The sequence below is a fragment of the Calliphora vicina genome, chromosome 2 (genome assembly GCF_958450345.1).
Source record: "Calliphora vicina chromosome 2, idCalVici1.1, whole genome shotgun sequence".
Taxonomy (NCBI): domain Eukaryota; kingdom Metazoa; phylum Arthropoda; class Insecta; order Diptera; family Calliphoridae; genus Calliphora; species Calliphora vicina.
In genome coordinates, this window is record NC_088781.1 from 1074576 (window position 1) to 1091015 (window position 16440).

Below are 16440 nucleotides of genomic sequence, written 5' to 3' on the forward strand. Positions count from 1 at the left end.
GATACTTGGTATGATGAATGATACTGTGGAATAGATGACGATATTCCACTATATCATTCAACATCTGGCTCTGTTGTGGTTCTATCTTCTTATCCGCCACCAAAGATTCTAAAATAAACTGCAAAGTCTCCTGCAATGCAATGGAATTGTCCCTTTACGAATCGCTTTATCTCTCAAATCTCTAGCCAACACATAAAGTAGTTCCAGTAAAGACTGCAGTAACACGTTTGTAGCACAGGCTAGTTTTATAAAAGAAAGTCGACCACAAAATCCTTTTGATACAACAATTGAGACAGCGTTAGAATTCCTCTGATAAATTTAAAAACATCAATTTTTTTAAAGTCTCTTATATGTCATGGCCTATGTGATATAAAGGCACACGTCTTATATTAATCCGTTTTTTATCTATTTGAAATATAAATTGCAGTATTGTGAACTGTTACTTACTACACATATGTATTTCATTGAAAATTGTCGGAGTATTGTAACAATTTTCTAAATGTGGCAACGCTTCACTGAATATTTACAAATAAAATAAACTTCAAAAATCCCCTTTCTTGTCAAAAAAATATAAATGAAACTACCTTGTAATTTTTTTATATCATGATAACAATTAGAAAATTTTTTTTTCCAAAAAGTGAAATAAGACAACTTTGGAAAAAAAAATGTTGTCTACCTAAAAATATTTAAAATTCGGCACAGCCGAATATAGCTCTCTTACTTGTTTTCGATTAAAAAAGTAACAGAAATAACACATTCACTTATAGTTGGAGTTGCATTGTATAAAAGATTTATTTTAACTTTAACTACTTTATTTTAAGTTTTTGAAAATTTGTCCAAGTAATCAAAATCTGGTTTTAAGTCGCCAGTTGTTGTAATACTAGTTTTTTTGTGAGGATTTCGAACTTCTTTTATTGTTAAACTGAGTTATACGAAGCTAAATCAAACACCCGCCAGAACGAGACGCAAAATTTTCTAAGGCAAAAAACAAAAATGTTTTGACGCGCGAAATAATGACAATGACGCGCGACTGCGACTAGTCCTCGATGTATAACTTTTTAATGGCATTCAACATGAAATCATAACACACATTTTGAAGAAAAGTGTTCTTTAAAGTAATCGCTAATTATTAAAAGTAATCGCAGAATCTTAATATAAATAAAAAAAAATATTCGATTTTGTCGAATAATTCGAGACAAAAAAACCGGTTTGTCGAATAACTCGAAAACCGTCCTTTTGTAAAAACCGGTTTAAAAAACCGGAAAATTGGAAAATAACCGGTTTTTCGAATAATTCGAAAACTGGTTTGACCACTCTAGTGGTGTGATTTACGTCTATAAAAATAGAATACAATTTGGTAGTAATTTCATTCAAATGAAAAAAGTGTTCAACAAACAGATCAGAACTGGTCAACAAGTATATATGGAACTAAAGAGGACACTTTTGCCTTTCTCCTGGTAGTAGAATTTGTTTAATTTCTTTTGACCCTAAGCTCTTTTATTCCACTGAAATTAAAATTTGACTAAAATATAGTACCTGAGAAAAATTTAAAAACACAGCAGTTATTAACGGTCCTGTGACAAATCATACCAGTTCTTAAAGACTATTATCCTACTAACATAACAAAAAAAATCATCCACTTATTGAAAATAGTTTGCGAGTAATGATAATTTACAGCTGATCAAATTTACAAAAATCAATTTTTTTTATTAAATAACATAAAATATTTGACTTTACAACATGCCACGCCCACAATTGCCAATATTTTTATCAAGTTTTATATAGAACTCTAATTTGTTTGTCTCTAAATTATAACAAGATTTGTATTTAGTAAACGATAATGACAATTCATTTCTACTGGGAGCATTGGTTTTAAATTTAGTATACCATACACTCTATATTTACCCTGCAGTTTTAAAAGTTTAATTTGTGAACTTTGCACCATTACGACTAGTTATTTCTAATGTTTAAAGTAGTCATGCATAGATTGTAAATACATTTTGAATAAAGCAAAACCGTAATGACAGGGATTCAGACATATCAAACTTAGACGACAGACTATGTTTTATACATTTTAAAGAAAATTTTACTTTTTCAAAACAAGTCTCCAAGCAACCATTATTTACTATCAATCTCAATAGAAAATTGTATAGAGTATGTGCCAATAAAATCCAATGATAAGCGCGAGTTGAAAGCCTTACAAGCAGGTTATTGAATAAATAGTATTGGAGAGTACTGGCTAACACATTCCTTGACGTGTGACTGGATCCAAGAGATGCAGGGTAATTACATATATGTTACTGGCACATATGAACATTTACAATGTTTACACGTATTGTATTGTATTGTATTGTATATAAATATGTATATTGTCAAAAGATGTGTAGTGTTGTATATTGTCAATGATTTCACAAGTGTTTTTGTTGTGTTGTGTTTTGTTTAGTTTAGTTTTATTTAAAATGTATTGTTTAAGAGAAACTGCATATAAGTATGAATATGTATGTATCTCTCAGCATTATAAATATTTACAATATATGATGTGCTTTTTTCCTCTTTGTCCATCATGCATGATGTATGTGTGTAATTCAATGCTGATTGCAGCTACAAATTACTTTTTATAAATGTCCTTTACACGAAGGACCTTTATCATAAGCTATGTATGTATTTATATAATAAGTGTAAAATGGCCAAGGCCATAATAAATTAAATTGCGCAGCTTAAATTTTTTTGAATATGAATTGATTCTAAAATGATTATTTGAAACAAAAAATGGATATATTTAATCTTAATTAAATTAGTATGTTGCATTTTTATATCCTTAACCATAAGTGATCAGTCCACTTAAAGAAAGAATACGGTTGTGTAATTCAATTTTATGGTACCATCCAACTTAATCCCTTGTTCATCATATTATGGTTGAACGATAACTTTATTATAGTAACAATATCAGCAATATCATGGTTCCACCTTAACCATAATATGATTATGTTAAAATATGATGAAATAATCATATTATGGTAAATTTTGTTTGATTCCACCTCAACCTTAATATAGTTGTGGAAAGACATGTTGATCATAATATGATTATTTTTAAACCTATTCCGTGACATGAACATATTATAGTTGTAGCTACATGACTATATTATGGATATATGTATATACTGTTGCCCATTTTCTTAAACATAACATCTTACTGCCAACCATATAGTGACATTCAAGTTATTATTAAATTAAAATGTTGTTAACCATCAAGTCGTTTTCACAAACATTTATAACTGTGTAGAACATTGCATAGTTGCCAGCCTAATTAAAAATTTACTTTGAAATCCATACACGGAAATAAAATCGGTTAACGTTAACCATTTTACCACAGAGGTGAAAGTTCAGTATTTTAATTATTTGGGATTGTACACATTTATGTATATTATTTCAATATTTAAATTGTATGTATACACACAAATTGTAATTTGAACAATATTTATTGCGTATTTCCACTCAATTTAACCTTAAATGTGTATGTAGATATTTGAGTTCAATTACGTCTGTACTCCAACTTTGGTCTTTCGAAATGCTCTCAATACTTTTCAAACTACATTGTAAAAGCAGTGAACAACAAAAACAGCAACTATTGCACCAAGAGAACCAGGCCATTTGACATTTTTGTGCAAAAGTGCAGCATGACTTCGAAAATCTCTCAATACAAAAACTTTACAAAATGAAAACCTTGACCCAATTTCAAACAATTCCTGCATTAACATTTGCACTGAGAAGAGCAATTCATCAGATAAGTAAAGAAGCAAGGAAAATATTGCAATAAAATGGATAAGAGAAATAAAAACTATTCGCAATGCACAACAACGAGCAGGGCATTGCACGAAACTCCAAATTGAGAAACAAGTTTAGTTAGCTGATGATGGTGGTGAAACTTACTTTCCTTCCCAGCAGTTAAACTACATAGTGTGAAATATGGTGCCATATACTCTGGTGCATGCTGTTCAAAGATTCTGTTATCCTGGATGTAGTTGGCTCCATGGCAAAATGGCTGCCATGGAAAAACACAATAGAATATCGCAACAATAATAATGCATTAAAAATTAAAACACACCCAAAGGTCAAGTGTAAAATAATACATATGTACATAGAAAATGAAACAATGCAGAAATACATACATATGTACATATGTATTTTATACATATTTACTTATTACAACAGTTATGTATATACATTTGATGTCAACTCTCACCTCTTCACCTTATAGAAATATGAACGAATGAATGAATGAATGTCTGATGCATTTATAACTATGAGATTAAAAGGAATTTTAACTCTTTGATGTTTGTCTAATAGCAACAGGCGCTCATAAGCCACAAGCAAATATGAAGAGGTAAGAATTTCTGCATATTTGAATATTTTCATTAGAATTTCACTTGGAATTTTCATTTACACAATTCTTTTTTCCGGTTTTAAAAAGAAAAAAACTTCAAAGAATTTCTCTAAGATGTTGTTTTTGTCATTGTATTCCTATATTGATATGTATGATGTCGGTATGTGGGGAATCTCTGTCCGTCGTTGGTTGCATGACCTGACCTTAAAATTATATCTTGTTCTATTTGCTGTTACCCTATTTAAGACATGCCAAAATTGGGGTTGAAAATAATAATAAAGTTAAAAATATATTTTTGTTCGGCTCTACAAATATTTATTCTATAACAAGGGTTAAACGTCAACACGGAAAAATGCTTTACAAACGTTTTTTTTTTTGAACTTTTTAGGGAAGGTTTTCTGCTGCACTAAATAAAGCTTGTTACAATAGGGTAGGGTATTCATTCGACTAATGATCGTTCGATTAATCAAATAATTTCTTACGAATAATTATTCGAACAATTTAAAAATGGCAATTTTCGAATAAGGAATAATTCGAAAAATTTTATGTAGAATAATCCAATGAAACGAATAAATGTTAAATATATATAATTTAAATTTATTAAATTTTTAAAAAAATTTCATAATTTCAAATTTAAAGAAGTAATAATGACTCACAAAAATTGTATTGTTTCTGAAATTCGACAAATAACTAAAGACAAAGGGACTTTCGATCACTGCAGATGATTGTTCCGATAGCTCCTTCTATAAATATATAAATATTACTAAAAAAAGTTACAATTCTAAAAACAAATCTTTAAAAAATTTATTAACTTAGGACTTGAACCAATGAAAATAAAAGGTGCGGAATAAAATATTTAATTATCGAAAATTATCTATTCAATAATTTTTGTATTTGAAATTCAACCAATAACGAAAATTGTATATTCAATTGTCAAAATAATCAAACTCAAAATTCAAAATTCAATACTTGATTTAATTATGAAATAATTGAAACCAGTTCAATATGGGATAAATGTTTGAATTGAAATATAATTTTTTCTGTGTAGAAGAATCGCAATTAATAATCAAAATATTAACTTAGATTAAAGTGGAGTTGAATGTGATCGAGAATGTGATTTTGAAACGGTCGTCGAAAGTGACATTGATTATGACATTTATAATGATTACATTGAAATAGATGAAGGCCATGATCTTAAAATATATGTATGTCTATAAGTGATGTTATTAACCGCGTACGTAAGTGTGGCAAAATATTTAATAAATCGAATGATAAACACAAATATTGCAAACTAACGGTTTGTTGCAAGAAAAGCATGGTGTTCGACTTATACATGATTTTGAACATCGGTGAACATCTTTGTCTAACATGGTAATAAACTTTTTGCGTATTTGTAAATGCGTCAATCATGCACTGCCAGACTTCAAATTAGCCACGTTCACTGACAATAATATCAAACTTTGGACAGATTCCATTTATTGTGTAATTCCCCAAGACCACTTTATTAAGCAAAGATTTGGCAACGTTGATAGAGCTTGATGTATAATACAATTTGTTATAAATAATAAATAGAAATAGTGAATAATTAATTTACTAAAGAATTAGTTACTCCATTTAAAACCCGAATAAATTAACGACATAAGAAAGTTGTTAATACGTTAATATTGTATTTGAATTCAGGATCATGCTCCAAAACGGAAACTAAAGGGTTTGCTAGTCAATTGTTTTATAGATTGTTCGGGAGTTAATCTGATCAGAATATTTCTGTTGAAAATTTAATGATGGACTTTGTTTTCGAATGTTTTTCAACATTATCAATACTTGAATTGTTAACATTCACGTTATTTTTTGTTTGTACTTTAACAATAAAATATTAAAAAACCGACATCGAAACTTCATTCTTTATTTTTTTTAAAAAATTTTAATTATTCGAATAATTTTAAACGTGTGATTGAATTATTCTAACAAGTTAAAATCTCTTATTCGAATTATTCGTTTTATTCGAACAAGAGAAAGATCGAATAATTCGAATACCCTACAATAGGGGTTGTACTATATATAAGGGAAACATAATTTAAAAGGGTGACATTATTTAAGGGATCATTCTTGAACAACCTTCTTAGTGTAGTGTGAATAAAAACTCTCATAGCATTAACAAAAAAATTCGACAAAATTTTCATTTTTGGATTAAGAAAATCATGTTTAAGCTTATTTAAAAATTTCATATTTACATATGGACAAATCGGTACATAGGTTCCATGGGCAGACACTCTTCAAGCTGCAGGAATAAAATAATAAAATTTGTGTATAAAACAATTGTTACTGGAAAAACGTTCTTACTATTAACTTTTTACTATTTTTGAGAATTTAAGAGAGTAATTTTGATTTTATTCTCTCGTTGCAAGTATTTACTGGGAAAGTAAATGAACAGACCTAATATCAAACATGTTTAATATTGACAAAAACTGCTTACCCAGTAGCAGGTTGTAAATGTCGATAATTGGCTAATTTTTATCCACCTGCTTAAACAAGACCTTGGAGTAGATACATTGTTCTATGTCATTAATCACATTTGTATACAAATGAAAAGCTACGAAGTCAAGAACTTGAAATATATATCGGATCTTTTAGAAGGCAAAGCAGAGAGAGGTCTTTAAAAAGGCCTTCGACGGAAGTTAAATTATAATGTGAATTGGATCTATAGGTAAAGTAAGCTTTTAAGAAAACCTACGAAGTCCTGAAAATCCTGATTTTTACCACTGGAATGCACTAAACTATTAAAGAATGAAGTTTGAAGTTGAATCAATATTTATTTTTTATACAACGACAGGATTCTTGCATCTAAATAAAATATTTATTGTAAAGTTATTTCATCTCAAAATTTATTTTTACAGTATTTTACTAATATTTCTTAAATATATGTACTTACTTCACTTTAAATTGAATTATAATCTGAAAATAGAAAAATATTATTAAATTAGTCTTTTTAATCACAAAATTTCAAAATCCAAAAAATTCTTAATTAAATTGTTGATGCATTTTCTATTTAAAGCAACTAAAGGTATGATCACACGATTGCCGCAAAGCACCAATTATTGGTCTATTTTATACCTCAATCGTGTGATTCCACAACTTATTGGCTCATACATATGTATGTCAAACCACAACAATATTGTGCTTATTTGGCCCAATCAAATGCAAAGCTGGTGCGGCAATCACGTGAAGGCTTGAGAGGCAACCATGCAACAAAAACGTTGAAAATACACCAATATTGATTGTCTTCTAGTGGGACAATTAATGAAGACAATTCGCGGCAATATTAGTTTCTTTTAAATGAAATATTTATTTGTAACAGCATTTATTTTCGAAAGTAAAAGAAGTTTTCACTGTTGTATTTATTATAATTATAATTTAAAAAAGGGATATGGTGTTAGGGGCAATACAGAAGAAGGCCATCAGTGCTTCTTATTGTGAGCCACTATTTGACCCATATACTTCATTTAACATTTCTTCTTTTCTTTTATTAATTTTTTTCTTCATCAAGTCCACACACGATAATTAAAGCCTACTCAATTTTCTTCTTTTTTTTAGTGAACAAATCATTTTTTCACAAATAGATTAAAATTTGTTATATTTATGTAAACAAAACAAAATTTAACATCTTGTCACTAAACCTTTTTGCGGCAATTTACGACAATACAATTTAAGTAAAATGAGGCAATCATGTGATTGCAGATGATTTGATTTTTTTGGGTTTTTCGAATGAACATTTAAAAAAACATATGGAAAACTGCACGATCTAGGAATAAAGGTGAATAATCCTTAATGCCAAGATTGACCGGTGCGAATTATTCCAGAAAACACTAATAGAACAAAGGTATTTTCATGTATAGAATTAATTTTGACCATTTTGGTAACAATGAGAGCGTGTGAGTGTGTTTTGCAGATGTATTATTGAATTCAATAATTTGGAAATTTTCGAGAACATCATAAATTTTATCTCTTACTAAAAGGCTTAAGAAATTTTTTTCAATTCATTTTGAAAATGATTAAACGCTAAATAATACTGAATGAAGAAAAAATTTTTTAACTCAATTTGTAGTAGATTTGAATCAACAAAAATGTAATCATTCAAAGTTTTAATAAATTCTGTCATTAAATAAACTTCAAAATTAATTCAATTTAAATTAAGCTTTTGAAGGAAGCTAAAGAATTAGATATTGGAAATGGATTTATGAAATGAAAGACTGACATTTTTTAATAACGGATTAAGATTTTAATGAATTAAGCTCAAATTGAATTATAATTAGTGTTTATAAACCGGTTAACCGGGTTTTCTTCGAAATCTCGGTTTTTTGCGAACCGGTTAATTTAAAATGTTTTAAAATTTGGTACTAAAATTAATAAATCACATGTTTTTGTGCATTTTTTATATTCATTGTATACACATTATTGGTCTGATTTGAAATCTAAACTGCTGATTTAGAAACAAACCTCTTTAGATTAATATTTTTAAGAATTACAATGTTTCTAAATACTAGAGGACGATGAGTTTACTGAAAAAGTTTTTCAGAATAAATTGCACATAATGAAACTATTATAAATTAAATTTCGCATAATTCTAGAAGTTAAGCTAAATCTTAATAATGATTCTTTATAAACTTGGTGATGATTTTACCAAACGTTAAATTGAATTTAAATTTTCTTTCAATAAATTTGACTTCATTAATTTGTTTTCTTCGTTATTCGTTCATTTTTTGTACACTAAGCTAACGACTTAGTGTACAAAGTCCTTTTCAGAAATATTACAGGAGAAACGTTCTAAAATCCATGATTTGAAATATTTTTGAAATCTGATAACGGAGTTTTATTAATCATTTGGTGACAAATAATCACAGCTAAGAAAAAGTGCGTTTGCATATTATAGGTCCTTTTTTTGGGAATTGTAACATTTTCTGTTTCATATCAGAAAATTCTATGAAAAAATTAAAAAAAAAACTAAAATTTTGTCGAACATTTTTAAAATTTTTAAATTTCTAATAACCAATTGAATGCGTTGACCCCAGGACGAAAAAATTTCAAAACGTAGTCTTAGAATGAATCAAATTTTCATTTTAGGCGGGAACATCGATACCTTATTTTTTCTCCATACAAACGAGGTCACCCTAATATGCATATTTAGTAACATATTTAAACTCAATTTCATTTGACTGAGATAATAATTTTGAAATTTTTACAAAATAAAATGGACTTAGCACTTTTGTATATTTATAGTTATTTAATATTAACCATTCCTTCTAAAAACTTCAAATTTTAAAGCTGAGTATACTTTATAGGACATTTTATTTTTCTACACATATATGACGGTTAACCGGTTTTTTCGATGTCGGTTAACCGAAAAACCGGTTTTCTAAAAAACGCCAATTTTCGGTTAACCGACAACCGGTTTTTTAAAAAGTCAGTTTTTTATAAACACTAATTAAACTAAAACTAAGTTTTTATATGAAATTTTGCTATAATATTCATAGTTGACAGTATTATTATATACTAGAATCGCCTGGTGGCCGAAATTTGACCACTTTTAAAACGGAATAGCCGGGTACCCGGGAATGTAGAGAAAAATTTTACCGATTCCCGGAAATCAAAAAAGGTCGGGAAATTAAATTGATACATAGACGCTTAAATTTTTGAATGTAAATAAAAAAACTGTAAAATATGCAAACTATATGCGCATAAAAGCAAAATTAGAAATTATGATAAATCATCTGATTCGGAAAAGTAATTGGTCAATATAGATTTTGGGTTGCACGAATAATGTCCATGTGTTACTAGGATTTTTTTTCAGCTGGGTCTGTCATTAAAATAGGAACCAAAATCTTTCCTGTCAAGGTACACAAAATTATTTAAAATATTAATATAAAAAACTACTCGTTTATGTATTTATCTATGCCAGACTGGTTAACATTATTTAACTTTTTTTATTGTATCTTGCCTTCAAATATGATTTCACCGTTTTGTTAAGTGCATTAAAGAAAAAAGGCAATTTCCATCCCACAGACAGATATTTATTACATTATACATACAACTATAGTAAAAAATAATTATGCCATAAGACATGTCATGAAAATTAAAAACAAACAGCAAAAAACTTAAATAAAATGGAAGAAAAACTAGTCAAAGACTGCCAAACATCCATAAAAATTTAATTTTACTCGAACAACATACAACAAGTACGAATACGAATACAAGTACAACAAACACTGCAACATGTTGTCATCATCATCATGGCCAACATCATCAGTCAAATAACGCAACGTAACAAGCTCCATAAGAGTATGAAGCAATCATACGAATATAATAAACGAATTGTAATAAAAAAGGAACAATTTAATAGAAAAACTATAAAAACCGACAAATTAATAGCAAAGTAATTGAGTGAATGGGTCGTCCCATATAAGTATATAAACCTTTAGAGGGAATGAACGCACCGCACCAGGCAAGATGAACGAACCAGTGTTAGCTAGGTATTTTATACATACTACCAGCATGCAGTGCTGTTAGGATTTTTTTGGAAAAATCGTCAAAACTATGAAAACAAATCGTCAAATTCGTCACAAAAATTAAATAAAATCGTCAAGACTTAAAATCATGTTGTATTCATTCAATTAAATTTTTTTTATAAAAATTGTATTTCTTTAAATAAAAAGCATCAATACAACACTAAAAACATCGAATTAAACAAAGATAAATTAGAATTAGTTCTTAATTCCATTTTCGAACTCAAATTAAACTGTATCTCTTAACCATTCCGGTAATGGATTCATTATGAATTAATTCATAGACTTAATTCATTTGTCCTTCAAATTTATTGAATTCATTCCTATGAGAATCAATTCCTTATGGAATCATTAAAATGTTCCTTAATTCAAATCCATTACAAAATAGCTTTAAAGATGTTTTGAATGATTACATTTTTCTTCAATTAGATTTTGATTAGATTTAGTTACATTATGACATTACATTAACGATTAAAGAATTCTATTTAAATAAAAGCTTTTGAAAAGAGCTAAAGCTCACACTGAATTAATTCGAAGCTCTGGACCGAATTACCGCATTCGATATCTAGTAAAATGCATCGTAATTTTGTTATTTGCGATTATGGTATTCGATATCGAAATTATTGTTCGACACGATAGCTCACGAATGCGGTGATTTGCCCCTGCTTATAAGCCAGTAGGTAGTTGAATATCAACTGATTTTTAGTTTCTCAGCGGATTTAGAAAGAAGAAACTGAGGCCTATCGAATGGTATATATGCTATTTAAGTTACCTTAAGAAATCTTAATATATTCCTCAAGCTAAAACATTTTTTTATTGTACTCGACAACACCTACCAGAAAAATAGTTTATTCTTATTTGTATCTACAACAAATTGATTTTAAATTTCTATTGTACATTGAGAAATATTTAGTTTTACATACATATATTTCAAGAAAAACTTCCTCTCTTTTTTATATAATTATTTTAATTTCTAAAATAAAATTTAAGTGAAAAAATCGTCGGTATTTTAGCGAATTTACAAAAGAAATCGTCAAAATGTCGTAAAATCTTCACACCTAACACCACTGCCAGCATGTCTAAAAAGTAGTTTTAAAATTTGTATTTTTCTTTATACATATGTACATAAATATTTATGTATGTATAAAGACAAACCCTATTTACAAATGACTGCCTAACAAATAATGCGTCATTTTTATTCATAAAATTTGTGTAAAAGAAAATATTCGCACAAGTGCGATAAAAACACCAACAATATGCAATTTTTTTCTGTTGTGTTTTGTTTTCGGGGCCAAAAAGGGAATTCTATTGAGTAAATATTGGCGCAAATGACAAACAGACTATCTGTCAATATTTATATTGTATCGATTAATTGTTTGTGTTATTGCTGGAGTAGAGAATGTGCCACAAAAATGTTTACAACAAAATAAACGCAAAATATTTCCACATTTCTACATGAATGCATCATTGTTTACCAAAGAGCCATAAATACAAATATCAAATGGTTAAAATTCGACTACATCGCAATAAAAAAACCTTCAAATCTCTATACTGAAAGAAATTGATAAAATCGATATATCGCGATATCAGGATTCTTGGTCATTCCAAGAAAATTTGCCGAAGAAACCATAGCTCAAAAATGAATTTCGAGTTCCCGTATTTTTCCAAAATCTTCAAGAATCGAGGCAAAATAAAATTTTATTTCCTCTAACATTAAAGTTTATCTGATCAGAGAATACTCGTTAAATTTCCAAAATGTCGAAGAAAATTTCACAATTTTTGCTGATTGAAAGAAAGTTAATTGTATATACATACTTATACACATACATACATATGTACAATAAAATTTAACCAAACATTTAAATAACTATAACTACATTTTCTTCAATATTTACAACATTTTGTCATAGATAATTAAATTTTCAAGTCATTTAATTTCCATTGAAAGCTAAATGATGAATTGCATTAAAATTAATGGTTAAATGTAAAAAGCATCATAAATTTATGAATTTCAGGCAAGCATCATTAGTTTTTATATACACATTTCTTTTTCAATAGAAAGCCCAAATCTCACTGCATGCTGTGCTCCTTTCTTAAGCTCTTTCTAATCTGCAATGACATCTTTAAAAAATATAGCTGGCGTGGAAAAGTTGATACAAAGTTTTGTGTATTACAGTATTTACCATAGACAATTTTATGTATAACAGTTTTTTCTATAGAAGATTTCTCTATGAAATTTTGTGTATAATAGTATTTTGGATTGAAAATTGTGTGTGTAACATATGTTCTATATATGTAATACATATTATGTATGTATAGTTCTTAATCTGAATGAAAAAAGTTTGGGTAAAAAAGTAAAAAAGTCATGTTCGATTAATAATATTTATTACAAAATTCATTCCAAATATGAATTTAATTTTTCTGTGTAGGCAATTATGTATATTCTATTGAAAATTTTGTGTATAACAGTTTTTTAATCCATCATTTTCTATATAGCAGTTTTCTCTATCAAAACTTATGTGTATAAAAGTTATTTTTATCAAAATGTTTGTATATAACAATTATTATTATAAAAATTGTTTGTACCTATAACAGCGTTTTCTATCGAAAATTTTGTGTATTTTCCATCCCTGAAATATAGCATAGAGTAGTTGCAGGAAATGCGTTTTTTTCTAGTTTTAACGCTCTCATCATTCAAGTCATCCATCAACATTTAATCACAAGTTTTTTTTGTTTGTGTTTGCGGCTTGTTTGTTTTGTTTTTATTTTATTTTCTTCTTCATTAACATCATCATTTTATTTGCTATTTGAAAATGTGGTAAATTCATATTTCTCTTCCATTAGCCGGCCAACACGAGTTGGATGAAAATAAAAACAAAAAAATAGTTGCCTTGAAAAACCTGATGGGAATGCGTGTGCGTCAGTAGCAGCGGCAACAACATTTGTAAATTGCGCAATAGTGCAACGAAATAAATATAAATGTGCAACTTACTACTCATATAATCCAATAAAAAAAAACTTACACTCGTCACAGTACATCCAAATGTGGTGGCATGGATTTATAAATCACTTTACAGTTTAAATAAATGCGAAGAAAAATAAGAAGAAATTTACTAATTAGGAAAATTATATAAAACGTGTTTTTTATTTTTTCTTTCTTACTTGTTTCTTTTCAATTCAGTATTAACGTTATTATTAGTTTTGGTGTGTGAAAAAAAAAAAATTAAATGTTTAATGATGCAACTTTATTTTCTTGGGATTGCATTGCTATTGCCACATGGGTTTTGTGCAATTTAATTTATTTAGTTCGGATTTATATATTCAAATCTTTGAAAATTGGATCATGTCGAATTAATGTTTGTGAAATATAATTTGATTCTTATACAAAATATGTTTTGATGGAAAATGTAGCCAGATATTCCTGATTTTAAGAGTTTTCCAACTTGTTCAAGACAGCTAAAAGAACAGAACTAGACCTGTAGACCTACTTGAATAAATGAAGTAAACAGTTCCTTTCGATGTGTTATTTCAATTACGTGTTAGAACAAAGTTATTTATTTGGTTTTATTAGCTAAATTGTGGTCAGTTCAGTTCTTGAGCATTTAGCTCAAGATCTCAATTTGAAGGTATGGTAAGGCATAAAAATGATTTTCTAAAACAATTAACTTAAACTGATTAGATACGATTACTTTCAATACAATTAAAAATGTACCAGCATAAATACTCTACCTGCTATATTTTTTGATACAACTTGACCACTTAGTTACTGCTTGAATACCCACAAAAGAAATAATTGTTACTGGCCCGACCGACTGTATGTTTCGTTGCGTTATCAATTATTATGATAATGAGTTTGAATATTGTTTTTTTTTATGTATATGTATATAGGTGTCAGCAGGGTATAATGCTTTTTTTTTAACAGATTTCAATTTAATTTGAATTTGAAAGATAAAAAAACGAATTAAATATATCGGTTTTCTCTTAACACCTTTTATATTTATTATTATAAATCAAACTGACATTACATTTTATTTATAGACACCGTATAAATGTTGGACTTTACTTTTTTGTTTAAGAACTTTTTATCACGAAGATCATTAGATGACTGAATACAGCGAAATTCAAATGAAAAAATTATGTGTATTGCAAAATTTGATGTCTGCTGTTGGGAGCATGTTTTTTTTTGTGGTATTTATTTTATCAAAATTCAGCTCTATCCATAAAGTTTTAACCAAACAACAGAAAATATCAAAATATATATGTATATACATACGTACGAGTATAAACTAAACAATACGTTATTTAAAAAAAAAGAATTCAAATGTATACAAATGCTGTTTGTTGTTTTTCTTTTATTTAAACATTTAATGTTAAAGCCCATCGTTATTATTCCATTCATATGGATTCCTTCAAATTGTTTATATTTGAAAAAAAAAAAAATATTTTACACAATGAACAAATCTAATAAAAACATAAAAAAGATGCTGCATGTGTTTAGTTTTTTGATGTACTCGTATGATTTGGATATGTGTCTGCTTTTTGTTATATGTATGTACCTACATTAGAGGTGTCCTTAAAAATTAGATTTGCTTTGGATGGGTCTCATTTTGTTCTACTTATCCGATTACACTTAAATTTTACAGTAGTTAGTTTTAGCTGCTAATGAACAAAATAAGACCCATCCAAAGTAAATCTATTTTTTAAGGGCATGTCTAACCTACATACATACAAAGTTTATTTTTATTTTATTAAGTAAACAAATTTAACTAAATAATCATAATAATCAAATAAAATAGTTGTACACTCAGTAAAATATCAACAAATGTATTAGAAGTGAAAACAGATTTCGTCCTTCCGATCAACCAAACAATTCAATTATTTATTTTCATCTCAATCGAATACCTCGAATGTCTGAGGGAGATTTGAATTCATGTATGGAAACTTGTTTATTTAAACAAATTAAAGGAAGTTAGAATCATGCATGATCAGATTTACATAATTTTAAAACATCTGTGATTGCTGAGTCCCTTGGTCCAATGAACACGGGTCAAACCAGTGCGTGGGAATGCTATAATGATAATTTAACGTTAAAAACATAAACACCAAGTTTTTCACATATTTCTTCGTGTGTAAAATTTAAAATCTGACTTTTATGATTTCTAATGTAATTTATATTTCGTTTTAGTTTTATTTCATCATAATAGGTCTAGTGTAGGGGAATGATAATAACAATTTATAATTTTATCTAAATTTAAAAAATCGCGCATTTGGATTTGCCTTCAAACTACAAAATGTTCATGATTAAATTATACGTACATAGTATGTATATAGTATGTATGTACGTATTTAAGTATTTCTTCGTACATATGTATGTACGTATATTTTTGTTGATTATTTGTTTTAAGTTTAAAGATTAATTTTTATTGACCTTGAGGTAAGTTCATGAGACCGTTAACAATTGGAATTACTTACTCTATTGCACATATTTAAATAATATTT